We start from the raw sequence: 15,762 nt of genomic DNA, 5'->3' as shown, positions 1-15,762 counted from the left end.
TGCTATTATAATGTGGACAGTTCAATGATTTGGAAGGTATTCGACAATGAATATTAAATTAACTGAACAACTTCATCATGGCTGAAGTAGTCTTTAGTAAAGGCTACTGATTTCATGATCACCATCAACATCACCATTATTATTCATAATAACACCTTAAATTTGTATAGCACTTTACAATCTGAAAAGCACTTTTAGATGTAAAGTAATCTCTCTCCAGTTTTAGTTCCTATTATGTGAGTTTCAAATACACGCAAAATTATTTCTACATATTTTTTTTGCAATTGCTAGAATATCAGTTCCATTCATTTCTATTGAACGTCATTTTGGAAAAAAGAAACTGGGCGTTGGGAACTTCTAAAGGAAGTTAAAGTGGGCTGTCTAGAAATAGAGATTCTTACAATAGAATATTTGAAAAGATAAAAAAAGAAAAGGAGATTCAGATCAGAAAGTCATATCAGAAGAGAAAAGGAATGGATGAAAGTAAGAGGACTTATGACAAGTGCTTTGGCAGGAAGTTATTTTGAATGAGATTGCTAAGAATATTTAACCCAAGGTATAAGGGAGGCAGTTTGTGATATAATAGGAAGTCATATAGAGTGATACAGTTTCTGTGCTTATTCATCCAAGTTACTCTATGTCTTATAACCCATTTTCTGACCTGGGAGATCAGATTTGGAGTAAAACTGGAGTAAAAACAACACAAATATATTACATATTTGTTGGACAACACAGAGATAGAAAAGCTACTCAGTGTGTGTGTTACATGAAAAATGAAAAAATAATATATAAACATCTTTAAACTGCAGAGAAAAGAACCTGAAAAGTTTATATCAAGTACAAGTTGATAAATGAAAATGGTATGGCACTCATTATTACTTCTTTAAAATGCATAAACTTCCATAAATATAATGATACCAATATCTTAATCTGATGTTCCAGCTTTATTTTGTCTTCTGTAAAAGCATTTATTATAACTCGAAACTGAAGTCTACGCCTCCATATTATTTCCATTTAAATTGGTAATTTAAAACTATGAGAAAAGTTTTAAGATTCACAAACATCTTTCAGTTTAATATTTAGTTTCTCATGATTTTCTACATGGTTTCCAAATTGAAAATGAAAAGAAGCTACAATAAAAATAAGAGACAAAACTAAGAAACTTACATTCAGATTTGGTTTCCAGTTGGTAGGAATTCTCACATTCTCAACAATAGTACTGTGCTAGATTCATATATGATTCTATATATATATTCATACCCTTGTATGGTCTCCTTCCACGTAGAGGTGTTCTGGACATGTGATTTACTTTGGCCAATGGGACATTAGTAAGCATGAAGAAAGCAGGGGCTTGTGAATTCATTTGCATATTGGAGGTTTGCTAATCGGAACATGCGTTCTTGGAACCTGGAAATCACCCCTTTTTGAGGTAGGCTGAGCTGGACACATGTAGTGGGTACATGTAAGAGAACCTAGAAATGGAGTCAACATTCATAGCCAATGACGCACACATATTGCCCTATTCAAGTTGTCTTACTAAGTCTCAGTCTTACATGTGATCCCAACTGATAGGCTTGACACTGTGAAGCTCAAATGTGAACAAATAAAACAAAAATTAAACTGTTTTAAGTCACTGAGTTTTAAAGTGGTTTATTGGGCAGCCGTAGAGACTTTTACCAGTGCTTGGTGAACTTTGAAATGTAGATAAGAATCTTTGGAAACATGGCAGAGTGAGAGACATTCCTCAGATCTCTCCTCTTGAAACAACAATAAGCTGAACATCTAAAACTCAACAAAAAAACCCCACACTGCACGCCAGCACGTCTGAGCATGGGATCTGCACATAAGAGCAGGTCAGAACTCCAGGTGTCAGGCGGTGGACCAGGAGTAATAAAGAAGCTGCCTCTCATAGCCACCAGAGCTCACTACAGGAGAAGGGGGAGGAGAGAAGAAGAAGTGAGTTGCTGCAGCAAGTTCCCCGAACAGCCCTGCCTAAGAAAGCTGCAGGACCTAGTCATCAGGGCAGAAAGCAGAGAAGCGGTACGGGGCCACAGAGGAACAATAGTTGATTTTTACTGACCATGGTTGCAAAACCAAGGCTGAGCCACAGGCCCCAACTTCCTACCCAAAGGTCCCCTCCCCCCCATACCCTCCAAGACCCATCACCGCAGAGCACCAGGGGAAACACTGCCGAGACTGTTGTTGACATTGACAAGGACTGAAACTGAGGGTAGCGAGCATGATTAAATATCTACAAGAAAATGAAGGCATTATATAAAGGCATTATTAAGGCTTTATATAAAGCAAGGATCTAAGAGGCTTAGACGTCACCTACTGAAAACCAAAAGAAAAGCACCTTCTTTGCAACAGACTAAAAAGAGACCTTCATATAATAAATCTTCTTTCTGGAAAAGCAGTAGAATCCACTTCCATTAATGCTCAGGCAGAGAAATAATCCATTAAACACCATAAACAACCAAGGTGACAAGGCGTCTCAGAAAGAAAGAGAAAAATCTCCAGAAAATAAGCTTACAGACATAGAAATATGCAACTTAAATGACAGAGAATTCAGAATGGTACTTCTGAAAAAAATTCAATGAGATCCAAAAAAAAACTCAAATCAAAATTTTCAAAAATTGAAAAAACAATGAGATGAGCAGAGCAAGGAGACTGAAATCTTCAGAAAGAACCAAATAGAACTTTTAGAGATGACGAACACACTGCAAAAGTTGAAAAATGAAATAGAAAGCTTGGGAAGTAGAGTAGACCAAATGGAGGAAAGGATCTTTGATACTGAAGACAGAAATCTAGAAATAAATCAGAAGGAAGAAGAGAGAAACCAAAGAATGAAAGATAATGAAAGAGAAATTTGAGAAATAGCTGATACCATCAGGAAAGAAAACATAAGAATAATGGGCATTATCAAACATGAGGAAAAGGAACAGGGCTTAGAAAGTATTTTCAGACAAATAATTGACAGGAATTTCTCAAATCTAAGGAATGACTTGGAGCTTGGAATGCAAAAAGTCAACTGAACGCCCAATTATCTCAACCCCAAAAGGCCTTCACCAAGATACATTGTATTAAACTTATCAAAAATCAGCAACAAAGACAAAATTCTCATGACACCCAAGGAGGAAAAAACAGTAACATATAAAGGTAAACCCATCAGATTATCCTCGGACTTCTCAACACAAACCTTACAAGCCAGAAAGGAACGGAATCAAATATTTAAACTACTAAGTAAGTGAAAAGAACTACCAGCCTAGAATAATGTATCCAGCTAAACTCTCCTTTAGATATGAAGGAGAACGTAAGACTTTTCTAAACATACAAAAAATTGAGAGAATTCTCCACTACAAGGCCTGTACTACAGGAAATACTGAAAGAAGTCAGTTCACCTAAAACAAAATGACAAAAAAAATACATAATTAAGAGTAAAGTGACTATCAGGCAAATAGAAGCTGAGGAGTGCAACCCTTCCTAAGAACAGGGTATTATAAGCTTAAATAATAAGAAGAGAATTGCTATAGCAAGATAGTAATGAATGTTCAGCATACATAGGAATAAATTGAGATAACAATGACTGAAAAGGGGAGGATTCAAATACCCAAATTCGCAAAGGGGAAAGGAAGTAAGGCACACACAGAAGAAAATGGATGCCTGTACATATATAACTATCTTTTACATATTTCTAATGGTAACCACACACAGAAGATTCAGACCACTGTATCTAACATAAAATAAGAAGGACCAGAGGCAAAACCCACAAAAGCCAACCAAAATAAAGAAAACAGAAACACAAAAACAAGTAAGCAATGGAAGCACAGAGCTAACAGAAAGCAAAAGATAAAAAGGCTATAAAAAGACTTCATATTTCAATAATCACCCTAAATGTAAATGGACTGAATTCACCAATAAAAAGGCACGGAGTTGTAGAATGGATCAAAAAACAAAACCTAACTACATGCTACCTCCAGGAGACACATCTCAGCTCCAAAGACAAATATAGACTCAGAGTAAAAAGGTGGAAAATGATATTTCAAGCAAATAGCATTCAGAGAAAAGCAGGAGTAGTGGTACTAATATCAGACGAACTAGACTTCAAAATAAAAAATGTACAGAAAGATACTGAAGGACACTTTGTAATGATAAAGGGAATTATGCACCAAGAAGACATAACACTTACTAATATCTATGCTCCCAAACAGAAAATCAATAAGGAAATAACATCCTTAAATGACACATTAGACCGACTGGACATAATTGACATTTACAGAGCCTTCCATCCCCAAACGGCTCCTTATACATTCTTCTCTAGTGCACATGGAACATTCTCAAGAATCGACCACATACTGGGACACAGATACAAGAGGGTTGAAATCATACCAACCATATTTTCTGATCATAATGCTTTGAAACCAGAGACCAACTGCAAAAATAAATCAGGAAGAACCACAAATACAAGGAGATTAAACAACATGCTACTGAAGAATAACTGGGTCACAGAAGAAATAAAAAGAGAGATCAAGAGATATATAGAAATGAATGATAATGATAGTACAACATATAAAAACTTTTGGGACATGGCAAAAGCGATCATAAGAGAAAAGTTCATATCATTACAGGCCTATCTCCAAAAACAAGAAATCATCAAAATTAGAGCAGAAATAAGTGAAATTGAAAACAAACTAACAAAAAAAGATTAAAAAATGAATGCAGCAAAGAGCTGGTTTTTTGAGAAGGTTAATAAAATTGACAAAGCTCTGGCTAGACTCACGAAAGAAAAAAGAGAAAGGATACAAATAAACAAAATCAGGGATGAAAGGGGGGAAATTATGACTGACATCACAGAAATACAAAGGATCATACAAGAATACTATGAAAAGTACATAACATCGAATTTAATAACCTAAAAGAAATGGACCAGTACTTAGAAAAACACAACCTTCCTAGACTGAATCAAGAACTGGAAAAGCTAAATAGACTGATCAGCAATATGGAAATTGAAACAACCATAAAAACCTACCAAAAAGTAAAAGTCTAGGACCAGATGACTTCACCAGTGAATTCTACCAAACATTCAAAGATTTAATACCTATTCTCCTCAAACTCTTCCAAAAAATTGAAGAGGAGGCAATACTTCTGAACCCATTTTATGAGGCCAATATTACTCTGATACTGAAAACTGGCAAAGATAACACAAAAAAAGAAAACTACAGACCAATATCTCATGAACACAGATGCGAAAATCCTAAATAAGATACTAGCAAACCAAATACAGCAACATATTAAAAAGATTATACATCACAATCAAGTGGGCTTCATCCTAGGGGCACAGGGATGGTTCAACATACACAACAAATCGATTAATGTGATACATTTAAACAAATTAAAAAATAAGAATCATATGATCATATCATTAGATGCAGAAAAAGCCTTTGACAAGATACAGCATCCATTTATGATCAAAACACTTCACAAAATAGGTATAGAAGGAAAGTACCTTAACATAATAAAGGCTATTTATGACAAACCCTCAGCCAACATTATAGTTAATGGCGAAAAACTCAAAACCTTCCCTCTAAGATCAGGAACAAAGCAAGGCTGTCCACTATCGTCACTGTCATTTGATATAACTTTGGCGGTCCTAGCAAGTGCAATCAGACAAAAGAAAGATATAAAAGGCATCTAAATAGGAAACGAAGAAGTCAAACTGTCACTATTTGCAGATGACATGATTCTCTAAATAGAAAACCCTAAAGATTCCACAAGAACACTACTAAAAACAATAAGCAAATACAGTAAAGAGTCTAGATACAAAATCAACATTCAAAAATCCATAGCGTTCCTATACTCTAATAATGAAACGCCAGAAAAAGAAGTGGAAGAAATAATTCCTTATGCAATTGCAACAAAAAGAATAAAATACTTAGGAATAAATTTAATGAACCATGTGAAGGACCTATATGATGAAAACTACAAGACCTTATTAAAAGAAATCGAAGCAGATACAAAGAAATGGAAAGATATTCTGTTTCTTGGATTAGTAGAATCAACATAGTTAAAATGATCATATTACCTAAAGCATTATACAGATTTAATGCAACCCCTATCAAAATCCCATCGGCATTTTTTAAAGAAATACAACAAAAAATCATCAGATTTGTATGGAAGCACAAAAGACCCCGAATTGCCAAAGCCATCCTGAGAAAAAAGAATGAGGCTGGAGGCATCACTCTGCCTGACTTCAAATTATACTACAAAGTGACAGTAATCAAAACGGCATGGTATTGGCAGCAAAACAGACACACGGACCAGTGGAACAAAATCGAGAGTCCAGAAGTAAACCCATATTTACATGGGCAAATAATTTTCGACAAAAAAGCCAAAAACATATACTGGAGAAAGGAAAGCCTCTTCAATAAATGGTGCTGGGAAAACTAGAAAACCACATGCAAAAGAATGAAAGTAGACTGTTGTCTATCACCACATACCAAAATTAACTCAAAATGGATTAAAGACCTGAATATAAGACCTGAAACAATAAAATGCATAGAATAAATCTTAGGAACTAAACTGAAGGACCTTGGACTTAAAGAAGATTTTATGAATTTGACCTCAAAGTCAAGGGAAGTAAAAGCAAAAATAAATGAATGGGACTACATCAAACTAAAAAGCTTCTGCTCAGCAAAAGAAATCGTCAAACAGGTAAAGAGACAACCATCCAAACGGGAAAATATATTTATAAGCAATGCCTGCGATAAGGGCCTAATATAAAAAATATACAAAGAAGTCATATAACAACAAAAGCAAAACAAACGATCCAATCAAAAAATGAGCAGAGGACCTGAACAGACACTTCTCCCTAGAAGACATACAAATGGCCAACAAATATATGAAAAGATGCTCAACATTGCTAGTTATTTGGGAAATGCAAATCAAAAACATAATGAGATACCATCTCACACCTGTTAGAATGGCTATAATCAACAGGACAAGTAATAACAAATGTTAGAGAGGATGCAGAGAAAAAGGAACCCTCATACACTGCTGGTCGGACTGCAAATTGGTACAGCCGCTATGGAAAACAGTATGAAAGTTTCTCAAAAAACTAAGAATTGATCTACCATATGATCCAGCAATCTCTCTACTGGGTATTTACCCCAAAGACTTGAAAACCCATATCCAAAAAGATATTTGCACACTAATATTCATAGCAACATTATTCACAGTGGCCAGGACATGGAAGCAACCGAAGTGTCCTACAATAGATGATTGGCTAAAGAAGCTGTAGTACATACATACAATGGAATATTACTCAGCCATAAGAAGAGATGAAATACTGCCATTTGCGACAACATGGATGGACCTTGAGAGAATCATGTTAAGTGAAATAAGCCAGACTGAAAAAGTTGAAACTCACATGATATCACTTATATGTGGGATATAAACCTAAAAGCAACAAACGATCAAGACAAACAGAGACTCGTGGACATATACTATAAGCTAGTGGTTACCAGAGGACTATAGGCTAGTGGTTACTAGTCGGTTGGGGTAGATAGGGGGAAGGGTGTCAAATATAGGGTTTAGGGGGAGGACGAAATGGGTAAAGGGGATCAAATATATAGTAGCTGAAGGAAACTGGACTTTGGGTGGTAATCACACAATAGAATATACAGATGTCAAATGATAATGTACACTGGAAAATTATATAATTGTATTAACCAATGGTACCCCAATAAACTTAATTTAAAAAAAAAAAGAAATGTAGATAATACTAAAACAAAATACTACTAAGTGTAGAAGCTGTATATTAATCATTAAAGAGCCTCTAATTACATAATGTCATTATTTAATTTTATTGCACTTACAGTACTATTTTTACCAAAACATAGTTTCAGTATAGTTTAAAAACAATAAAAAAGATGTCTTGCTTATTTCAAATGGCATAAATGCTAGGCATTGCTTTATTTTAATTTACAGGAATAACATATTTTAATAATTCTAATTCTGGAATGCTCTAATCCTTGTCAAAAATCCTTTTCTCCAAAACAAAAGAGATTTAAATATGTTAAATTTTAGTATGTGAAGAACATTTTAAAAAAATGAATTATATTTCAAATAGTTCTATTAAAGCTTTAGACATAAAAATATTGTTTCCCATTTGCAAAACAAATGTATTTGTTTAACTTTATTCACAGGTGCTGAATTAAGTTTTGGTAACTTATGTTGTCAAAGAAATACTAACATCATGTATGATTCAAGTACAAATATTCCTGAATGATTATCAAATAAAAGAAATTATATATTTGATCAAATTTCCTCTACTAAATTAATTGTAAAATTAGTGTTAAATACTTTTACGAGGAAAGGAAATTTGATCTTAAATCATTATAATGCAGCTAATATATTATGACATGCATGTAAAGAAAAAAATAGGCCATAGATTGGTCTTACTATCTACATTTACCATATATTTTCTGTGATAAAGAGAGTAAAAATGGATGGAATACACTTAAAAATTGTTTTTGGATGGGGAAAGATCAGTGAAGGCCTAGGAAATAAAAGAAAATGTGTAAGATATATGGATGCTTTTATAATTTCTTGAATCTATAAGAATGATACAGAATTTAATTGTGGATAGAAAAAAGAGGGCATTTTCATACACCTCCCATCTCATCCTCCTTAAAAAAGTTGGGAATTTGTCATTCTTATTTCTCTTTCATTTACATTTGTTTTATGTTATTTATAATGCTTTTGGGAAAGCTGTGACTTTTGACAGTTGAAAATGAACCAAGAGAGAGAGAGAGAAGAGGCTGCTGAATTTAGAAATATGAATTTAATCCAACATAAACAGAAGTAGCATTCAAATTCACATAATTTCACAGTAAAATTTTGCACATTGGAGGTGCTACCTTATCAATGAACATCTATATTCATCAGGACATGACTCACTACAGGTAAAAGGAATACATCATTAGTAATCTCATCATTTGAAATTAAAATCAATTCACAAATAATGCAGATCGTTTTCCTAAAAACATAAATAAGTTGCTACCATAAAGCATAAAAGAAGTTTTGGACACTTTACAACCATTAACTTTACTGAAACTTAGAATTCAGTGACACAATGCAAAAATCATTGATATTTTATAAGCATCACAACAACATGAGGGCAATACAGTAAATGACAATATGTCAATGCAATCACTTTGTTTTCTTTCAAGATTACCCACCACCCTGTAAGAATCAATGATGGATGATCCGTAATTATCGTTAAACCGAAGAATGGATAAAGTGAATTCGGTCAAAACAATTCATATGATTTGAACCAGCTTCTATATCTCATACTTAAAAAAAATCTGTTCTTGCTTCATTTGGTTCATTTTTTTTTTTTCACGTGATGACATAGTACTTACAAATATATATCTATTGGATTAATGTTCAAAGTTCCAAACCATCAAATGAATATGTTTAACTCTACATATTTTTTCCCTGTTCTTTGTTGTCATTTGACATTTTTTTCAGGAATAGTCACAGAACATAGTCTTTTAAAGAATTAAAACTAATCAAAGATGTTCTTTCTTGCTCATTAAATTTGAGAAAACAAATTAGTACATATAAACTTCTTATATAATGAGCTCTATATCTTTAAGGTTTTATTCTGAATCATAACCTAGCCTAACATAAAGGTCAATTTTGTTATTGTTTTCTTACATAATGCTGTACAAAATTTAATGCATCTATATGCATTATATATATGAATGTAAATGTAAACATAAAATATATATTTACATATAAATGTACAGAGCAACTTAGATTTGGGTTTTTGTAGATTAATTCTTGGGAATACTAAGAATCTCTTATGGTTTATGCACTAAGGACAACAATAAAGTGTTTAAAAAAAAGAGAGAAAAAAAGAAAAGAAAGAGATGGGACAAAAAAGACATAGTCCAGTAGGAAACCAGCAGGGTCTAGAAGGTATGTACTAATTCAACACTGGGGAAGGAGATCGGCAAGTAAAGGCATGGAGATATTGTGAAAATATTGAAATACTGCCTCTGGGATAAGAAAGGAGGAGAAACTGCCATAAAAAATTAAAGGGTGTTAGACATTTACTCGTGCCAAAGGGAATCTGTAGAATTTATTGGATTCTTTGCATGAGAAATTTAAAGTTCAAATAAGCATCTCTGTACTTATTGACTGATGCACTAAATAAATAGGAAATGTCTTTTGTGTTTTCTCTATAGACAAACAGATGCATCATCTATATAAGAACAAACACAAGCCCATATACTTGCACATATGATATATTTATGACATATTCAGATACAGAATTCTTTTAATTTGAACTCACTACATAAGATATAATTTCTATAAAAATATTTATGGTAGATGACTCATTAATACTATTTAAGAAACAATACATTATTTTGGTTAATAGAATATGTGTATTATTATTTTATTTAGAATATTCTACATATTCATGAACCACTTACCTCATTTGTAGCCTAAACCATCATAAACATAATGCTTGTCAAAACAAAACTTGCACCAGGCAAAGAAGATTTTGTTCAAGACTGTTGCAATAGGAGAAAGAGGCCAGAATTCAGTCTGAGCTCAATTCCACTGAAACAAAGAGATGAAGAGTTTTTAAAACCTGGGGCGGAGTTGGATCATAAGCCACCTGTGTTTTTAATTAGATTTACCAAAGGAAAAGTAAACTTTCTCATAACAGGAGGTAGTTTTACAGCTTGGAGCAAAGTATCCCACAGAAGTTAAGGAAATAGAAGTGCTATCTTCCATAGAGATTGAGAAATATTGATCAGATATTTCAAAGGAATGGTTCCCAAGTACTTGAGAAAGACATCTCTGTATTGTAAAACTGTAAAGACTCTTTTTAAAAGACTTACATGTCAAAGGGGCAGAGAAAAAAATTATAATTACAAGTTTCCTGAAGTAAATGATCTAAGGAAACAAGTAGGGGCCTAGAGTCAGGAATGTCTTTCTGAAGTTTTGCTAAGCTGAGGCCATTCTGGTCTTGCCACAAAAGCATTTAATTTTATTTTTAAATGATAATTTGATATGCAATCTCTTACCTTTTATTTTTTATTCCATACTGAAACTCGTATTACTTCTTAATATTTGAATGTATAAAGGTGTTATTAAATTATAAGTGAAAACATAATCTTTTCTCAGTCTATATGTCTATAATGTCTGGATCAATCATATCTTCCATGAACCTACTATCCTGAGAAAATTATAATTGTGCAGTTACTTTCCACTCAAGTTTTGCTGAGGAAAAAAATCAAACCAATAAACCCTAGCTCTTAAACATTGGATAAATTAGAAGAAATGTAACTACTTCTCAAAAGTCCTATCAATGTACATCGAGAAATAATTTAGACTATATTATCATAAGATAAGGTGATAGTAAAGCCTTTTAATAATATAATATTAAACATTTTCTTTTCTATTTTAAAGTTTCTATTAGGTATTATAAAATTTTAACATTAAAAGAAAAAAAAGTACCTCATAGAAAAAATTTTAAACTTTTTCAAACTCAAGGTTGCATTAAAAGTAAATCAAAACCTTATGATTATAAAAATTATAAAATGCATTATACTATATGTTAGGCAAGTTTAAGTTCTTCAGTAGGCTCTGTTCTTCTCCTGGTTTTTCGTACTTTAGAAAGGAAGATAGAATATCAAGAACACCTGGGACATCAGAGTGGAGTGTGGGAATGGGGTCAAGAGTTTCTCAGTCTCCACCAGGCTCTCTGCTACCAACTACTCCAAAGCACCTTTGCTAGGATAATACTCCTCCCTTAAGTCCTTTTGAAAATCACTACATTTGATAAGATGTTACTGAGATTGTGTTATGCACATAAAATTTTGCAGTGATGGAGGTAAAAGATTGAGAATCTGTATTCTAAATCAGTTACTTGCTGAATGAATAAATAGCCTCATTTTACAAATATTGAAGAAAATTAATATGAATAAAAATTGCCAATCATCTATATTTAATTCAATAAACATATTTTGAACATCTACTAAGTTCCAGTCATTCTTATACAGGATGCAGAATCTTTCAATTCATCAGAAAAGCTAAGAAGAGATAAAGTCAACATTTAGACTATTCTTTAAGAAAGCTATAGTGTCCTCACCCCACCATGTATAATGAGATAAATTGAAAGCAATCCATTTTGGTGGGGAGCTAAAGGTGGGGATCAGATTCTGTTGAAAGATATTGATGCCACATATCCTGAATGGTTCAAAGTTTTTCTGAGTTTATATGGTAGGCTATTTTTAATAAGCTGGCTTAGAATTAGTGAAATACCCCAAAGTGAAATAATGCTGAGTTGTTATGTTCAAGGAATATGGTCAAAGTCACATTAATAGAAGGGATGTGCCTTCTTCATGAGACCAGACTATACTGGCTTCCATGGTAAGGATTCTTTATTTTAAGTAGTTTTTGCAATAGTTTACCAGAACTGCTGTTAGACTGTTTACTTTGTATTTACCCCTGATAGAATACTTCTTTAGAAGAGAAAAAGTTGTGACTGAAGCCTAGGACAGTGGAGATCACAACACAGGCATATTTCTGATGCATAGAGGCACTGACAAAACCAAAAATTAGAGGTAAGAGAAGGTCATAGAGAACACTCTGTGTGCATGTGTGCGTGTGTATGCAGGCAAGGTAGAGGAGCATGGAGATTTGAGAAGCACTGATAAAGATCTGGAGGGGAGACATTGCATCTGGAATGCCTAATGCTCTGATTTTTCCTTTACAATATAAGAGAATGAATCACATGATGAGACAAATCTAGGCCTATCAGGGTCAATCTGGGTTTGGTTTGAAGAAAAAGATAGTTGAGAAACTGATGGTAGCCACTTCTGATCACTGAGTAACACCACTTCCCCAACACACATCCCAGTGAAAGTTTTATGTTAAATACATAAAGGAAAATCTCCACACATGCTAGAGGTGTCTTCTAGAAAGCCCTAAGAATAAAGGAAACCCTGTGCTGCCAACAGTGAGAGAAAGATAAAGAAGGAGGTGTTAGCAAGGTGTCTGTAAGTGAATGGTGCTTCTAGCAATAGGTGCCTAACCAGCTCTGGCAACATTTTATCCTTTTCTTTTCCTCTTTTCCCTTGCTCCTAAATTCCAGATTTTCTTCCCCCTTCCTCTCATACAGGAACATAATCCTTAGTCTTTGCTAGCTGTTGATATTATTTAGACAAAGGATAAAAAATTAATGATCTGTAATTCAAATTAGATGTCAAATTATAATGTACACCTGAAAATTATATAATTGTATTAACCAATGTTACCCCAATAAATTTAAAAAATAAAAAAATAATAAAAAATAAATGAGATGAAAAAATAAAATAAAATTTAAAGGCAAAGATGAATATTCTCACAAGGTTTTAGAAGAATATAATTAATGAGCAGATATTTATTGAATATTATGTGCAAAACACTACATCTGATACTAGGAAATATATAAAGTGTTTCTGAATTATGGTCCCTATAATTTCAGGATTTCATATTTTGAATGGAGATATTACATTAACATGCATGAAATAATAGCAAACAACTGCTTACTTAATATTTAACGATTCAGATGTCTTTATCTGCAAGTGAAGAAAAGCCAATTCAAAGTAGCTCAAACAATGTAGAAATGTATTAGAAACATTAAAAAAAGTCATGCATTAAAGCAGCTCCAGGGTTGGTTAATTCAGCTGCTCAATGACAGTAAGAGAGACTTGTGTTCCTTCTACCTACCAGATCTACCATTTCAATGGGTGGGTCAGGAAATGTTGGTACATTTAGCAAAAACTGAAAGTAGTCTGAAAATTAGATAGAAGTGATGTATTGGTGTCTATTTCCTGATTTCAATGATTGCACTGTGCTATGTAAGAGAATGTCCTTGTTTTTAGAGAATATATGCTAAAGTATTAGGGGTCATGACATATCAAGTTGGCAACTTAGTCACAGTTTAGGAAAAAATAATAGCCTTCACACTCTTCTTGAATCTTTTTTATGCATTTTATATTATTTCAAAATATAAAAATATTTAATATAAAAATATGAACAGAAGTATGGGCTTTCTCAACAAAGGAATAATATGACAAAAAGCTTAGAACTATAAGATATATTTGTTAAATTCATTATTCACTTACCTAATGTTAATTGAGTATTTAATGATTTTAAACACTGTGCCAGAGCTGGGAACACAAGAGTGTAAAAGGGGGAATGAGCCCTTGCCCTCATGGAGCTTAGAGTCTAGTGGACTCTTATTAAGCAAACAGGAAATCATGATATGATAATGTGATGAAGGAAATGCAGTATGTTATCAGTGCACATAAGTAGGACCCCAGATACCTATTTGATAAGGTAGGCATCCTATAAGAATTGATATCTAAGCTAAAACCTAATGTTTAATTAAGAGTTACCCTGTTGGTATCTGTGAGTGAGGTTGTGCTCGAGATAAGTGATTCACATTGAGATAAGAATCTGAAGAAATGTATTGAAATATAAGATAAGGCAACTGAGAATTCTTCATTACCACCAATCAGAGCCATTAATTTTCTTCACCTTAAAATCATGGTGGAAATTGTTTTCTTGTAAAATATTACTAAATAGATAATATGATTTTTCAACATTGGTGTCAGCCTTGCTAGAGCCTGGATTGTAGTTTATGGATCAGTAAGCAAAGTCCAGACAATCCAGTGTTTTATAAGCCATGTTAAGGATATAAACTTTATCATGAAAGCTACGGGAAGTCATTTAAGAATTTTAAGTAATGATTGTTTTAATCACTTTGGTTACATCATGAGAAATGCTGGAGGAATCTAAACAAGAGATGACGGTGGTCTAGACTCAGGAAGAAGAGAAAAGTAAATGGATTCAAGAAATAATTAGGACTTCAGAAATAATAAGAAGCTATGGATGGGAGAAGTGGCAGTTTCAGGTTTGAGCAACTTAGTGAATTGGGATGCTCTTCATTGTGATTGGAAGCACAGGAAGAAAATATGTTTTTTGTGTGGAGATGATGAATTACACTATGGATAAAGTAAATTTTTCTTGTCTATGGGGTATCTAAGTACTGGTACCCAAAGAGGCCATTGGCTACATAGGGAACCAGAACTCCAAAGCATGTTTTGGATTGAATAAAGTGTATTGAAAGTTTTGGGCATATACATGTGCCAATTTATATAGAGTACAGATATTGAAGAGGAAAATGAAATTTTCTTGAAAAGGTAAGTGAAATTTGGCAAGTTTATAGAGGGGTTTGGATGTTTGATTTGGACACAATTTGATTAGCAGAAGTGGCAGAAGTGAGATATATTAGCATAAAAATAACTTGGAAGTTGGAACCAAGTTAGGAGATTGCTCAGTAAACATGTACAGTGATCTTGGCCTGCTAACTCAAAAAATGGAGTTATTGCTGGAACTCAGTGCATTCCACAAGCCATGCCACCTATGAGACAAGGATCGTTACCACTCGGTGTAATGGTCCTTTGCTTGATCCAATGTGCATCATGTTATTTTCTACGCCATGGGAGCTGATGGGAGATTTTAACTATACGTTCCAAATCAGGGACTTTCCTGGAATGCTCATGTGTATTAATGCCATAGTTTATATATCAGTCAGTTTCATGTGTCCACAGTGGATGTATAGACTATTCCGAGACATAGCTATCAGATCATTCTCATTTTAGATTTAAGAGCACGAATAACATCTCTAGTTTA

General features: G+C 33.4%; 1 long non-coding RNA gene across 3 annotated transcripts in view; it reads right to left on the bottom strand.

The window, feature by feature from the left end:
• LOC120612528 (uncharacterized) overlaps positions 1–15,762 on the bottom strand; it is a 278,407-nt gene that overhangs the window by 188,054 nt on the left and 74,591 nt on the right. For all 3 annotated transcript variants that reach the window (XR_005655471.1, XR_005655469.1, XR_005655470.1), the window contains one exon: positions 10,503–10,632. This is a non-coding gene — a long non-coding RNA (uncharacterized LOC120612528). The remainder of the gene's footprint in view (positions 1–10,502; positions 10,633–15,762) is intronic.

Source organism: Pteropus medius, unplaced genomic scaffold, assembly GCF_902729225.1.
Source record: "Pteropus medius unplaced genomic scaffold, Ma_sr-lr_union100, whole genome shotgun sequence".
In the NCBI taxonomy this organism is placed as follows: domain Eukaryota; kingdom Metazoa; phylum Chordata; class Mammalia; order Chiroptera; family Pteropodidae; genus Pteropus; species Pteropus medius.
This window is presented reverse-complemented; position numbering and strand designations above follow the sequence as displayed.